The sequence below is a fragment of the Phascolarctos cinereus genome, unplaced genomic scaffold (genome assembly GCF_003287225.1).
Source record: "Phascolarctos cinereus isolate Bilbo 61053 unplaced genomic scaffold, phaCin_HiC Scaffold_9;HRSCAF=440, whole genome shotgun sequence".
In the NCBI taxonomy this organism is placed as follows: domain Eukaryota; kingdom Metazoa; phylum Chordata; class Mammalia; order Diprotodontia; family Phascolarctidae; genus Phascolarctos; species Phascolarctos cinereus.
The window spans coordinates 88,869,474-88,885,627 of NW_027556402.1; the positions used below are offsets into that span (position 1 = coordinate 88,869,474).

Consider the following 16,154-nt stretch of genomic DNA (forward strand, 5'->3'; position numbering starts at 1 on the left):
GACCAGAAGTAAAATTTAAGAAAGTAAAAAGAATTTCCCCAAAGTCTTGGCACAATTAATTGCCATTGTGATCATTTTATCTATAAGAGTAATGAAGATATATAAACTAACTTTGTTTTGTTTTGTTTCGCTAGGCAATGGTTTAAGTGACTTACCCAGGGTCACAACAGCTAGTGTCAAGTCTGAGGCTGGATTTAAACTCAGGTCCTCCTGACTCTAGGACTGTATCCACTGTGCCACCTAGCTGCCCCTATAAACTAACTTTGAATGACTGTATTGAGTGCTTTTTTCAGGCTTAAAAAACATGAAAAACAAAAGAAGTAATTTTTTTTATTTGTCAAATATCAGTTAACTAAGAAACAGCTTTTTAAAAATGTACCCACTTAATAAATTTATAAAAGAAAGAAGGTGGATTTAATTTTTTTCTAGCAACACAGGGTCTAATGAAAAAATAAAATAAAACATTGTAAAATGTTATTAAATGAGATATATTTGAAGTGCATAAGGTTTTTTCTTTTTACAAAATATACAGACATATTTATAAACATAAATATCATAGACAGAAACATTATTATTATTCAGATGCATTTGTAGTAAAGACCTACAATTCATCCAGAAATCTAGGATTTTTTGATAACCTAGTTTTTAAAGGAGAGTAGTTTCTTAAAATTCTTCAGTTTATGTTTTTGCTTTACTCTGCATTATTTGAAATCTTTGTACCCAGTAAAACAATTTGAACAATAGATGAAACGAAGAGTCAGGTATTCCAATGTGTTTCCATGAGGTTTTCAATGTAAAATCTACCTATGTCTGAATCCAAATTCTTTCATTTTTATAAAAAAGGATTTGAGATTCCTAGCACCTTTTTTGTTCTACCAAGGATCACAATCACCAGTTTAAGCATGCTGTTTTCAATATGGAAGTTGTTTATGAATTTCCTGAATTTTGTTTTTGAAGCTAACTTCTAGTCAAATAGTGAAAACCATTTAATCCCAATACAATACAAACAAATATTGTATAATTGAAGTCAATCTAACAAACCCAAAATTTCCAAAGATGGTGTATTTTCCCTTCACTCTCCCCCTTTTTTCTCCCTCTACTGAACCTCCTCAGTTCATTAGTAATTTTCTAGTCTCTTTCTTATGGTATTTATTTCATTGTAATTGGGTACTTGTTTTTGATCTTTCCCTATTAGATTTTACGTTCCTTGAAGACAGAAATTTTGTTTATTCATTTTTATATCGCCATCCTCCCCTTAGAGGGGAATCATTGTGCCTCTGAAATAATAGTGCTGAAAAAAAATGTGTTGAATTGATTAATTTCCGTGTTTTGCTAATATTGGTGCAACAACAGGTAAAGTACAAAGAGGAAAAACTTTTAAAAAATGAGATACAAATTAATCTACTTAAGAATTGACTAGTATAATTAAATTTTAAATTCTTAAATGGGCTACCTTGGAAACATGAAATCTTAAAGCTGGATGGCACTTTTAAGATAACATTGCATAAGAATTTATCTTTACAATTTAATTGTATCTGTCAAGCAGAAATCTACTAGGAGTCATGCTTCAGAAATTTAGATTTTTATTTCTCAGGATGTCTTGATGCTAAGACATTTCAGAAATGAACAACTTGAACCTTTAAAATAATCTGTCAATTGAGAATGATTTTATACTTTCCATTTATATATTACAATAGGCATTTGAAAATTTTAAGTGACCAATTTTAAGTGACTTAAATATTAACACTCATTTGTTTAAAATGGCAACTATTAGTTTCCTACTTATAAGTCTTGTCTGGATGCAACCACTGGATTCAGTGTTTTCTATTTTATTTCTACAGTCAGGTTGGTAAAATTCGACTGTCAGATACAGTTGTGTATTAGATTTTTTCTTCTGATCAAAGAAATATAGCTTAAGTAGTTTTTTAAACTTGAAAACTATAGTTAGTATTCCTGGAGTTAGAAACAATAGTTTAAAATTCTTCTAGCTTGTTTGGTTTAGATGCATTTATGGTAAGGATGTATAAATTCACACAGAAATCTAGGATTTTCCACTCTAATAATACCACTATAATTTATGAAAAGTTTTTTTCTTTCAAAACTATAAACATCCTGATTTGCAGAAAAATAAATTGACCAGCTTGGTATGATGGCAGATCAGTAAGAGTAAATTTTCTGGATTCCTGCTTTTTTCTCTGGAAGTGAAACCAGATACTTCAGATTTCCTTGATGCTCACAAATAATCAGTTGTCCTTGGGTGATTTCAGATGATTCTTTCAGTTGGAGGACTCCTACACAGATCACAATGTTGTAATAATGAGGTTTTCTTGAGTAGGACTCTTTGCTTCATTCTTTCTTCCTTCCTCATTTCCTGCCAATCCAGGTTTACTAAGAAATGGTTTTTACCTTTGGGACAAAAGGAAGAGAAACACTAAATAGATGTAATATCTAGTCAGCCAGTTTCCATATATCCTTCAAAAAATAAATCTTAAGCTGTAAAAACAGAATTGGGTTTCAAGGAGTTTTTTGGAGGCACTTTATGGCAGCCATTTTAGTGATATTAACTGAAAGAGTTCTTAGAATGGTGGTTTCCAACCTATTGGCTGAAGAATCCTGGAGGTAATGAATGGGTAACAGTTATTACAAAGAATCTGTGAGTCCATCTACATGGTAACCCTTGTCATTTTGATCTTTTCCTTCCCAAGGCACATAAATGGATTACTTTTTTTTTCCCCTCCCAAATCTCTATTGATAATTCTGGATAAAAATCATTTAAAAGAATTGCTCAATTTATAATAGCTTTCTGTTATGTGTTACGTGTTTCCTCATTCAAGAGATACAACTACTGTATCATATGTGAGGATCTTGGGGATTTTTTATGTTAAAGATCCTCATTTTTTTTTTTTTTTTGCTTTTAGGCAATTGGTCTTGCCCAGGGTCACACAGCTAGTAAGTGTCAAGTGTTTGGTCTGAGGCTGAATTTGAACTCAGGTCCTCCTGACTTCAGGGCCAGTGCTCTATCCACTCCGCCACCTAGCTGCCCCTAAAAAAAAAAGATCCTCATAATAAAAATGGTTGGGAGCGACTTCCAAAGATATCATCTCATCCATTTTACAGCTGAGATACAGGTGAGAGCAGAGATGTTAAATGTCATATAGTCACATAGCCAGTTAACCACATAGCCTGAAAATAGAAACAGTGTTAGCCCTCAAACGCAGGTCTCTCTTCTATGGTACTATAAACATAACAGGGTAGGTAGGTGGCGCAGTGAATAGAGCTCTGGTCTTGGGAGTCAGGAGGACTTGAGTTCAAATCCAGTCTCAGAAACAAGACACTTAATAGCTGTGTGACCCTGGGCAAGTCTCTTAACTCCATTGCCTCACCAAAAATCAGAAAGAAAACAAAAAACAATGTACTTTTCTCCATAAGAATACACACTGAATAGCAATTTTGAAGAGGTCTCAGATGCAGTTCTAGGGTTTTTTTGTTTTCATATTGACTACATTAGTAATTGTGATTATTTTTGGTGATATGTTGAATCAATAGACTGTGAAAAACAGATTTAAGAATAAACAGATTAACTATTTGCCTGAAGCTAAGTTGTTTCTTTCTGTTACATTTTTCTACCCTTACTGCATACCAAAATGTTGCATACCAAAGATTGTTTTCCTTTTAATTAGAGGACCAGATTACTAAAGTTTGTTTGAGCAACCTCAATTAGTATCTGGGTCCCTTATTGTTCTACTTTTACTAATGAGGGGGAGTATTTTCAGTGAAAGCAAATATCCTTGTAATGCAGTCTTCTGTTTGTTTATCATGTTTGATTTCAATTAGGCAAACAGATAACCACTGACTGGGCCTCCCTTCTGTCTATCTCCATTAAGTGGGTGAAGCCTTCCAAAGAGTGGTGAGCAGGCCACTCACTGAAGCTCTGCTAGGAATGAATATTTTAACAATCAGATTCAAAATGTATTCTAGCAGCTGAGAATAACTGTCTAGTTTTCAGTTGAGAGGAAAATAATCTTTTATGGGATAGGGATCGCTGGTACCAAGAACAGAAACAACCAAACAACAAACATTAAAAAGTTACTGTGTGCCAAGTACCATTTTAAATACAAGATAGTCCTGAAATAGTCTTTGCCCCAAGGGAGCATCTGAGAAAAAGTATGCGCCCAAATTATTGTTTGTCCTTCATTTCAAAGAGGGCCAGTGACATCATGGTGTGATGTTTTGACTTGCAAGTGAATTGAATTTGTGAGGTAGAGTTGCACTAAGTTGTCAGCCTCACTTTCTCTTCCAGTCATGGAAGTCCAGTGGCCAGACAAAAGTCAGGATGACTAGAGATGGTGAGGAATGCAGTGGATGACCTTGAAGTCTGTGATGTCTCACCAAGCTCTAAGCTCTCCCTAGCGCCTTCTTCATCCTTTATTGCCATTGGAACAAATTGTTCTCATCTTCCCATTCCACAAGTCTTCACATGTTTGGGGTAGACATCCCTCTAACTCACCAATGGGTTGAGTCCTATTGGTTACCCTCAACTTGGTTTAGCCCATCTGCCAGAAGGTTTTACTAGGTTGTGGCTGCTGCACATGCTACAGCTTCTTGGAGCCACAGGTGAAAATTGAGTGTCAGGTGGATGCCAAAGGTGGATGAGCAGCACTGAAAAAGGCAAGAAGCCCTCACATCAGAGGGACTATCCAAACACCTCATATGCCTCAAAGAAATCAGTACAAAATATACGTAAAATAATGGGGAAAGGGAATCAGGAAAGACCTGATGTAGCACAGCATTCAGCTGAGCTCTTTGAAGGATGCTAGTTAGGCTTCTAAGAAGCAGATGTGAGGAGGGTGGGCATTCTAGGCATTGGGGGCAAGAGAAAAGGAACCCAGACTAGAAATGGATTCTCCAGGTGAGTAGCAGCCAATTGGCCAAATTGGATAGAACACAGAATGCAGAGTCTGGTAGAGTGGAGTAATGTGGGAAAAATACTGGAAGAATAGGCTGGAGCTAGATGGTGAAGGGCCTTAAATGCCAGAGAAGTTTGTATTTCATCAATGTAGTAGAGTGGAAAGATCTATGGATTTGGAGTTGAATACTTGGATTTGAATCCCAGCTCTGCTACTCACTACCTGTGTGAACTTAAATTCTCATGGAATCAGTTTTCTCATCTTTAAAATGGAGGGGGTTGGACTTGATGAGCTCTAAGGTCCTAGAGGCAATAGGGAGCCACTGGAGTTTTCAGAGCAGAGAGTGACATGGATGACAGCCTTGGAAGAAGTTTGTCTTGTTTCACTCTTCCATAAACACTCCTCCCAATCCCTATCATTGTCCTTCACCACCTCCCTGGCTCCTCTCCTATGTCACAAAGCCCGTTTTCCATCCCAGTTAGAGTGCTACTAGATTGTTAACCAAGTACTAAAGTCAAAGCTTAGCCTTGCCTCCTGCCCCAACCCCTATTAGTTCAACCCAGCAATTAAGCATCCACACCTGGACAGCCAGAGTGCTGCAATGGTAGGTAAGGTCTGGATGTCTGCAGAAAATAAGGGGAGGTTTCCAGCTCTTGACCTGCTGAGGCGATTTTATGGGATGACGTGGATAAGAGTTGCACAAGATAAGCAGGAATGAATAAGTTGTTATTTCCATTGTTGGATAGAAGAGCCAATAGAAACCAATAAGTAAGTATAAACTTCCCCATCCCTATAATGAGGAGCTTACATTCTACTGGAGAGTGAGAAGTAGTACAACCTCAGCCCACATAAAGCATCTTCAGGAGGCTGAGAGCCTTAAAGTAAGAGTCTGAGCCTGGAAATCAGAAGTGAGGAGGGTATGCATGCCCAGGAATTGAGGCTAGTTTGTGCAAAAAAAAGGCAGGAGTTGGAATGAGTGTATTTGGAGTTTCAGGGACTATGCTGTTAGGCTACCTTGGCAGGAACACAGAATGTGTGGAATAAATTCATCTGAAGAGTGATGTGCTGGCAATATTGTGGAGGCTTTGAATGTCAGGTCGAAGATTTTGTTTTTTCCCATAGAGAATGAAGATGTCTGAGTGGTCTTCTTCAAGAATTAAGGGTGAATAATAACCATGGGACCCCTTATTCAGCAGGAACTTGCTTAGGACTGGACATTTGATGATGATGATAATAACGATAACTAACATTTATATAGTGCTTACTATGTGCCAGGCACTGTGCATTTATTAAATACCTAGGAAAGGGAATGTGAAATTAAAATACTACATGGTTCTAGATGTCACAGCTCCTTCACTATAGTTTATATATGCACATCATTGATTAATACAAATGAAACATGATGCACAATAAATAAGTACATCAATCACAGAGGTACAAATAAAGAGTTGTGAAGTTTGGATGGGGGAGAGGATACAGGAGAGTGGAGAGAGAAGTTAGTGACTGGAGGTATCTGAGAAGACTTCATGAAGAAAGTAGCATTTGCACTAGGCACTGTGCTAAGTGCTAAGGATACAAACAAAGGCAAACATTCCTCCTTCTCCAGGAATTCACATTCCAACATACAAGATGTGTGTGTGTGTGTGTGTGTATACATACATATAACATGTTTCATATATTACATATATGTATGTATATATATGTATATTTGATAAATTGGGGTTAATCTCAGAGGGAAGGCAATGTGTGAATTTAAGAGCTGAAGTGATTCTTCAGAATAAAGGGAACACATAGAAGTGGGTAAAGTTTCTTATGTGCTGAAGGTGAGACTGGAGCTGAGACAATAGGGAAACCAGGAGGAGGTGGAAATGAGGACTGAGCATTATAAACATAAGGCACAGCTGGTGAAAATGGCTAGTGTCTTGTGTTATGAAAAGCCAGGGAGACCAGTGGACTCCAATGAATGTTTAAAAATTCATTAATTGAAGAGGAAGAGAAGTAAAGAAGTGGGTAGAGAATTATGCAGTTGGTAAGTACCAAAGGTCCCTAATAATGAGATAAAGCTGGAAAGATCTTGTCTCTGTAGGCAATTGAAAGGTTGAAAAAAACAAGATTTATGCATAAGGAAGATGAGTCTGGCTAGAAGCTGAATGGGAAGGAATGGAGAATGGAGGCAAGAAAAACAGCTGACAATCCTGTTCCTTGCTGGGAAGATTGTAGAAGCTTAATGACCTCAAAGATCCTACAAACTTTTAGGTTCTACAGTCTTTGGAATAGTAGAGCACTAGAATAGGAGGGAGTAAAAAGTAATGGATTCTGGTTCTAGAATAGCTTCAACAATTAATAGCTGTCTGACTATTGGCACCTCTCTGACCCTCAGCTTCCTCTTCTTGGAAATGAAGATAATGCTTACTCTGCCTTTCTCACAGGATTGTTGTGAGGATCAAAAGGGATAGTGAATGTAAAAATGTTTTTGAAATCTTTGAAGCACTGTCCTATTATTATAATTATAATTATCATCATCATTACTCGTAAAGCCAGTCTTGACTAAAACTTGCCTAAGGTTTTTAGCTGGGATACTAAAATTTGATAAGGATACCAGGTCAGAGTGTTGCTGATTCAGGTCTTAGAAACTTTTAGACTTTTTTCCGCATGATGAGTGACTATACTCCCTGGCTCATTATTTTAGGCAGATTATTTTAGCCATACTTTTAACCCTCTTGAGACTTCTTCTCACTTGCCTTGCCAAAAGTCTGGCCTCCAGTGTTACTCCCTTTCATATCCTTCCCAGTTATACAGCCATGATCAAAGCAACTCTGCCCTTGTCTCCGGAATAGGTATATTCCCAATGGCCTTACTCCTTCTCTGGCCACCATTTCCCTGAGAGTGTTCCTTCCTTTTATTACCTAGGGTATCTGATAGTTTAATAATTGTATTTTAATATAATTCACCTCCTTTATGACCTATGTATTTTATTTTTACCAACATAATTAAAAAATTCAGTAACATGATAAACACAACTCTTGATGTCTCAGGCAGTTCTGAAAGAAAAAAGTAGAGTGGATTTAATGGAATCAAATCATTGTTCAATTCATTAGTCAGGAAGATGGAATAAACTGTAGAAAATTATTTAACATCTGGGTTTGTTTCCTTTTGTGTAAAATGGAAGAGATGTATTAGATGATCTCTAAGATTCCTTCTAGCTATAAATCCATGAATCTGATTTGCAGTTTTGTATTAAAATTTTGTTATTTTATACGCGTCGTTGTTTAGTACTTTTTCAGTCATGTCTGACTCTTCCTGACCCCATTTGGGGTTTTCTTGGCAGAGATACTGGAGGGGTTTGCCATTTCCTTTTCTAGCTCATTTTGCAGATGAGGAAACTGAGGCAAACAGGGTTAAGTGACTTGCCCAGGGTCACACAGTAAGTTTTTGAGGCTAGATTTGAACTCAGATCTTTCTGACTCCAGGCCCAGCACTGTATCCATAATGGGTTGTCTGGTGTCTTCCAGGAATCAGAAGAGTGGCCAGACATTACAGGAGGAAAATCAAGAGAGAATTGTATCATAAATCCCTTGAGGGCACAGAGTGTGTAGGACGAGTAGATGTTAGTCAAATGCTTCTTGTCATGACACATGAGGACTGACAAATTGCCTTGGGGTTTGGCAGTTAAGACATCATCAGAGCTTTGCAGAGAGAAAATTTAGTAAAGTGATGAGGTCTTGGGGCAAACTGCAAGGGGTTGAGGTGAACGTGACACGAGTCACCAAAACCATCATTTGAATTATTTTGTTTACTTAAAATAATGAGCAAATAAAAAATATCCAAGATATTTTCTTTAATATCAAATATTAATGTTTGTATATGAATGTAGAGTTATTGTAGCTTTGGTGGCCTAATGGATAACTCATTCATCTCAAGGAATTTCTCTACCAGGTGCCTCAACTTCTTTATTCTGAAAAATCCCTTCAGCCCCTAAATTCACACATTGCAAGTCGATCTCTGACCCTCTACCCCATTCCTCTGATCAAATGGATTCTGTAGTATTCGACTCTTCAGGACTTCATTTGAGATTTTCTTGGTGAAGATACTGGAGCGGTTTGCCATTGCCTTCTCTAGCTCATTTTACAGATGAGGGAATTGAAACAAACAGGGTTGAGTGACTTGCCCAGGGTCATATGTGCCTGCTGGTAGATTTGAACTCAGGAAGCTGAGACTTTCTGACTCTAGGCCCAATACTGTATCTATTACACCATCTTGTGCCTGTTGTTGTTTTTTTTTTTTTTCCCGAGAATATACATTTAAAGGAGGGTACCTAAGTCAGCCAAGTCTCATTCCTCTCTAGGCGGTACTTTCCACACCCTCTATCAGGCTTCTCACTTTTTCAGCTTCTTTTTATGTATGTATAGTCTTTCCCCACTATAATGTAAGTTCCTTGAGGGCAGAGTCTGTATTTCTTTCTACTTTTATTTGTATTCCTTGGCATTTAGTGAGAGCCTCTGAACTTTGTAAATGCTTATTGACTGACTGACTAATGGAGGGACTAGACTTTCTGTCATGAACAACTGAATTCAAATTGTGCTTCAGTCACTAGCTCTGTGACCCTAGGATTCTCAGAGCCTCATTTAGTCATCTATAAAATGGAGTTAATAAGAGTATGACCTTCATAGGGCCGGTGTGAGGGTCAAATAAGATAATATGTCAAGTGCTTTGCAAACCTTAAAGCTCTGTATAAATGTTAGAAGCTATAAGGGGGTGTTAGAAGGGGATTTCGAAGGTTGTCGAGTCCAACCTTCTTATTTTACAGATGAAGAAACTGAGCCTGGGAGAGGTTACATGATTTGCCAGGGGTCCCATCTGAGAAAAGATTTGAACCCCACTTTACCCAACTGTAAGCCTAGGACTCATTCACTGCGCCACCTACTGGTATAATAAGTTTTGTTGAAGACTGTTACAGCTTTCTAGCTTGGTGATTGTTATTGTTATACGGCAGATGAACTAGACAATTTCAGCCACGTCTGTTAAAAACGTGTATATAATGACTTGTGGAATTGATTTAGTCTTTTTTTTCTGAGAAAAAGATGAATTTTTCTACCTTTTTGATGAAATTCCCAAAGAATTTCTCAATTTAGAATTAGCTCAAAAGAAGAAAGCATTTTTAAAAATCAGCTATAGAAAAAGCTCTGAGTTATTGTTAATTCAGTAATCTGCTTAATATGGATTTTTAAGTTATTTAGACCAATTAAATGGCATAACTAAAAAATTCTTACCAATAATTAGAAAATTAAAAAACAGTATTTACTTTAATAATAATGAATGATGGCATGTATTTGTATATAACTTTATAATTTTCAATGTACTTCTGTAGCCACTGCTTTACTTGATTTTTACAATTCTATGAGACAGTTGGTAATTATCACATTGGTGGTATTATCCTTGTTTTGCAAATGAGGAAACTGAGGACTAGAGAAATTGAGTAATATTCCCAGTGTCAGAACCTAGATTAAGAGTCAGAAGACCTGACTCCTAATCCTGAAATGTATTTATTATAAATTACTATTAAAGAGGACAATTACTTGATTGTGAGATTAAATATTGGCAAGCTAATGACCCATTAGTAGCAGTTTATTAACTTTTCCAAGAATCATGGATTTGGAGCTGGAAGGAACCATCTAGTTCAACTTCCTTTATGTAAATGATCAAACTGAGACCCAGAAAAGTTAAATGACTTCACCGTGTTCCCACAGGTCCAGGGCAACTGTGAAGTCTCCAGTTGCATTAATCAAAGTGTGTAAAATGAAAAATCTAAACTAGGTGTTTTAAGGCACCCTCCAGTTCTAATGATTCATGACTATTAAGAACATTGTTAGGGCAGCAAGGTGGCACAAAGAATAGAGCATTGGCCATGGATTCAGGAGGACCTGAGTTTCAAATACCACCTTAGACACATAACAATCACTAGCTGTATGACTCTGGGCAAGTCACTCAACCCCAATTGCCTCACCAAAAAATAAATAAATTAATTAATTAAAAAAAATTAAAACAAAAGGACATTGTTCTTGTTGTTGTTCTCTTACGTCTTGACTTTGTGACCCCATTTGTGGTTTTCTTGGCAAAGATACTGGAGTGGTTTGTCATTTCCTTTTCCAGTGTGTCTCCATTTTTTTTTCATGTGGGGAACTGAGGCAAATAGGGTTTAAGTGACCTGCCCACAGTTACACAAGTAGTAAGTGTCTGAGGCTAGATTTGAACTCAGGAAGATGAGTCTTTCTGATTCCAAGCCCAGCACTTTATCTGCTTCACCTAGTTGCACCCTAAGTGTGCTGTAGCCTTTCACAATTAGGTAAGACTTTTACCTTTCCCTATTCTGTTACTCCTACCCCTCAGACTCCTGCCCCCAATAAAGATAATACCCATAAAGACAGATTACAAGATTAAAATCCTTGCTGGTGATTTTGGCCCTGTGATCCTCTCTGGGTCATTATACATCTATTTGGTGTAACAACAACCCCAGTCATTTATACCACTAAAGCACCTTTTGTAGAACTTAATTTCTAGGGAGCTATGGTTCTGTCACAGTTGCTGAATGGTCATTTCCTGCATAGTTTTGTGTGTATGTCCTACTATTGACAGGGATCTTTCAGTATTTTGGGAAAGGCAAAATTCTGCTTGCCTATGGGATATTGTGGGGGCAGGATGGATAGATAGGAGGATACAAATAGATTTCCTCAGTTGGTCCCCTCAAAGCCAAAGGGGAAGGAGGAGAAAGGAGGTACACTATTTTCAAATGCACAGTGGTCTACAAATGTGGGCATGGCTTCCAATCTTGCCATCACTTCTCTCTCTATGCTCATGGTAGGAGGCATGCCCTACCATGAGATATAAGGGAATGATGGATTTTTGGTCAGAGACTCTGGGTTCATATTCTAGCCCTGATACTTACCAAATAGGTAACTTTAGGCAACTTCTTTCTCGGGCCACAGTTTCCTTATCTATAAAATGAAGGCATTGAACATGACGACTCACAATGTACCTTGCAGTTCTAAATCTGAGCCTACAAACTGAACGCTTACATTTTCCTACCTCCTTCATTCAGCCTCTTCTTCGAAGCAGTCAGTGAAGACTGTGCTAAGTACTGGTGGTACAAAGAGAGATAAAATCAGAGATCCTGACTTTAGAGGAGCATATCATTCTAATGGGGGGAGACAACATATGACTAAGTACATGCAAGATATAGACTGAGTAGATAGAAGGTGATCTGAGGGGAGGGCAAAGACAGAAGAAAAAGTCTGATAGACACCAAAATATTCATAGTAACTTTTTTTTGTGGTGGTGGCAAAGAACTGGAAACTAAATTGATGCTCATCAATTGGGAAATGGCTAAACAAATTCTGATACATAAATATAATGGAATATTAATGTGGTATAATAAACTGATTATCAAACATTCATAGGCACATGGGAAGACTTGATGAACTGATACAGAGTAAAGTAAGCAGAACTAGGAAAAACGTGGTAACTATAGCAACATAAATGGAAAGAACAAAACAAACTCAACTGAGTATTGTGTAATTAGAAGAGTCAATCTGGCCCCAATGAAAAGATGAGAAAGTGCAGCTCCCTTCACACTTTACAGAGATGGGAGACTATGAGTGTGGAACATTACAAGTACTGTCTGACTCAGCTAGTCTGTTAGTTATCTTTGCTTAAATGCTTCCTCTCCTGACTCTTCTTCTCTGTGAAACTGATTATTGATTACTGATTGCATAATAGTTACTTCTTGAAGAGTTTTAGTAATCACTGTAACCCGTTTCTAGGACTTAGATTTGCATTTATTTTGTGTAGGCCTTGGTATAAAAGTTTGTAAGAGACTTTGTAGGAGACTGCACATAACTGAGACTGGATCTGCCTCTTGAGGGAGATAAAAGAAGATGGATGGAGGATGATTCAGTCTGTTCCGGAGATGTTTTTTCTAGCACTGGATCTCTCTGTTTAAGGGACGGTATCTCTGGCTAGGAACTTCTAGAGGATGTTCAACTCTGTTTTCCTTCTTATTATGGATTTTGAAGATCCCTCCACCACATATTGTTAGTCATCATAATTATGGACCAATCACAGTCTTGGCTTACTTTGTGTTACTGAACCTTAGGTAAACACCAAACTACATCAAAAGTTGCTCTGATTGTAAAGTATATCTTTGGTCACTGAGGGGGCCACTGACCTCTATTACTGATAATTACAAGCCTTGCCGTGCCAATAAATGGATCATACATGGACTTTTGTGCCTCGGTTTCTCTTCATTGCAGATTTTTATTTTGAAACCCTTTCATCCTTTTTTTTTTAAAAAAAAGATGCTTGACTAGAAAGGGGAAATATATTCTGAAATAAAGGCAATATAGAAACATAAGCGATCATTATTCTATCCACCTACTAGAGAGGTATTGGACTTGGTGCCAAAGGCAACATACATTTTTGAATATGACCAGTGAAAACATTTGTTTTGCTTGACTGTGGGCTATGAAGGTTTTATTTTTCCTCTCTCCCCTGCCTCCCACTACAGGTAGCTGGGAAGGAGAAAAATAAATGCCTCTTAATTGAAAAAGGTAAAATAAATTACATTAAAAAGATTGCATATTCTATCAGAATCTCCCCTCCCCCCACCCCCCTGTTTTTGTGGGATGGTTCTCAGCCTACAGGAGAAAGGAAGAATAAATTTGAAAATGAAGGTGACATAAAATCCAAAGTAAAAAATGAAAATAAAATAAATTTCTCGCTTAAAGGTACCTAGGACTTAATTTTGTTATTCCCCCATCGACTTGGGGGTTTCCATGGTATATACTGAAGGTCACTGATATTAATGCTTCTGGAACCCTGGAAAGCTACACACTCTGAGGGTGGCTCCACCTTCTGTTTGGGAAATCACATAGGGCAATAGAAGAAAAGCAAATGAAGGAGATGTTCTAGAAGGTGGTATAGGCTTTTCTTTCCCCAAGAGCCCCACTGCTTCACAAATTCCACAAGCCTGGGGCCATGTCCCCAGGTAGCTCTGTTTTGAGGAAACTGACTCCTGAAACCTGTATAAAAATAATCAATACGTTTATTTTTGTATCATCCTCATCTCCAACTATAAACCTCTTCCTCTTCTACTCAGAGAGCCATCTTGTAAGAACAAATGAGAGAAAAGAAAAAAACGAGTTTGGTAAAATTAACCAACATAGTATGTACAATGTTCTACTCCCATAGTCCCCCGTCTCTGCAAAGAAAGGAGAATGGTACATTTTCTCTTCTCTTATCTGGGACCAAGCCTGGACATTATAATTATACAGGATTCAACAAAAACTAAATTGTTATGGGATCAAAATTCAGAACCAAAAAGATCATTAGAGGTCTGACACCCTCATTTTACAGATAAGGCCCAGAGTCACAAAGCTAATAAGCATCAGAGGGAGGATTTGAGCTCATCTTCCTGATGCCAAATTAGCACTTCCAGATGCCAAATTCACACTACCTCCTCCTGAGGCCAGGGATCCTTCCTCAGGTGCTTGCTAGCTGTTGGTGATACAAGGGAAATAGTGTTAGATTTGAAGTTGCAGGAGCTGGGATTGGATCTTATTTTGTTACTACCTGTATGACCCGATTCCTCAACTATAAAAGGGAATTTGGAGCAGATGACCTTTAAAATCTCCACCTTTAAATCTATGATTGGTTAATAGCTGTATAAGTGTGAATTACCTTGTTCCTTATGAATAGAGGACTAAATTTGGAGTCAGTAAATTAGAGTTCAAATCTTGGCTTCTGACACTTACTAGCTTTTCCTTAACTAGAAAATGATGATGATAATAGCTACAGTGCCTATCTCTCCCAAGAATGTCATGAGGCTCAAATTAAATATATGTGAAGTGCCTTGCAGAATGTAAAGTGTGCTGTATTAATATTTGTCATTAGTTTTGCACTTCTGAGGGTTCCAGTTTTCTCATGTGTAAAACAAAAAGCTTGGATTAGATCAAAGGTTATTAACCTGGAGGTGTGCAGATGGATTCCAGGGGGGCTATGAATTTGAATGAGATAAAAAAAATTGCATCTTAATATTCACTTGCCTTTGGTTTCCTTTATAATCTTGTATATTTTATGCATTTAGAAACATTCTAAGAAGGTATCCTTAGACTTGACCAGATTGCTAAAAAGCTTAAGAAATTCTCTAAGGTCCCTTCTAGGTCTAAATGCTGAGGGATTCTCTTCTCTTCTAGTTCAAGTGGGTCTCTTGTCTCTGTGTTCCAAGCTTCTCTCATATTCACCACCAGAGGGAGCAATCTGAGAGAGAAGGAGACCTTTCCAGCAGAAGCATTTAGAAGATGGTATTAGGAAACTGTTGCAGATTTAAAAAAAATAATAATAATTAATTTATTCATTTTTAGTTCTGAACATTCACTTCCGTAAGATTTTGAGTTTTAAATTTTCTCTCCCTCGCTTACCTCCTCCCTCTTCAACACTGTGCAATCTGATAAAGGCTTTACTTATACATTCATATTAAACATATTTTCACATTAGTCATAATGGGAGGAACCATGAGGAAGAAGAAACAAAACAAAACAATGAAAGAAAAGGAGAGCAAATAGTATGCTTCCATCTGCATTCAGACTCCTAAGTTCTTTCTCTGGATGTGGTTAGTGTTTTTCATCATGAGTCTTTTGGAGTTGTCTTAGATCCTTGTGTTGTTGAAAAGAGCTAAGTCTATCAAAGTCAGTCATCGCACAATGTGGCTGTTACTCATGTACAACGTTCTCCTGGTTCTGCTCATTTCACTCTGCATCATTTCATACAAGTCATTCCAGGTTTTTCTGAAATCCACCTGCCTATCATTTATAGCACATGTGTGTAATGTATTCCATTACATTCATATACTACGACTTGTTCAGCCATTCCCCAATTGATGGACATCCTCTCCATTTCCAATTCTTTGCCACCATCTATAAGTACTGGGTAAGTACTTTACCTCATCACTACCCTCTGCCTCTCTGATGAAGTTCAGCTTAGATACTTCTTCCTTTCTTACCTGGCTGCACTACTTAGCTACTTCGTCCATACTCTCTAGAATATATCCGTATGTTTACATATGTGTGTATGTAATCTATCTATAAAATACAGAAAAGTACATACATATTAGGGACTTGTATCTACAGAGAGCAAAATAGCCATGGAAATATAAGAGACTATCTGGAACTCAGCAGCAAGCAAGGCGATTAGAAT

General features: G+C 37.4%; 1 protein-coding gene across 2 annotated transcripts in view; it reads right to left on the minus strand.

The window, feature by feature from the left end:
* Positions 1 to 314: 314 nt before the first annotated feature.
* APELA (apelin receptor early endogenous ligand) overlaps positions 315 to 16,154 on the minus strand; it is a 42,916-nt gene continuing 27,076 nt past the window's right edge. For both annotated transcript variants that reach the window (XR_002322345.2, XM_020976348.2), the window contains one exon: positions 315 to 2,406. The gene's annotated coding sequence lies outside the window, so the exon portion shown is untranslated. The remainder of the gene's footprint in view (positions 2,407 to 16,154) is intronic.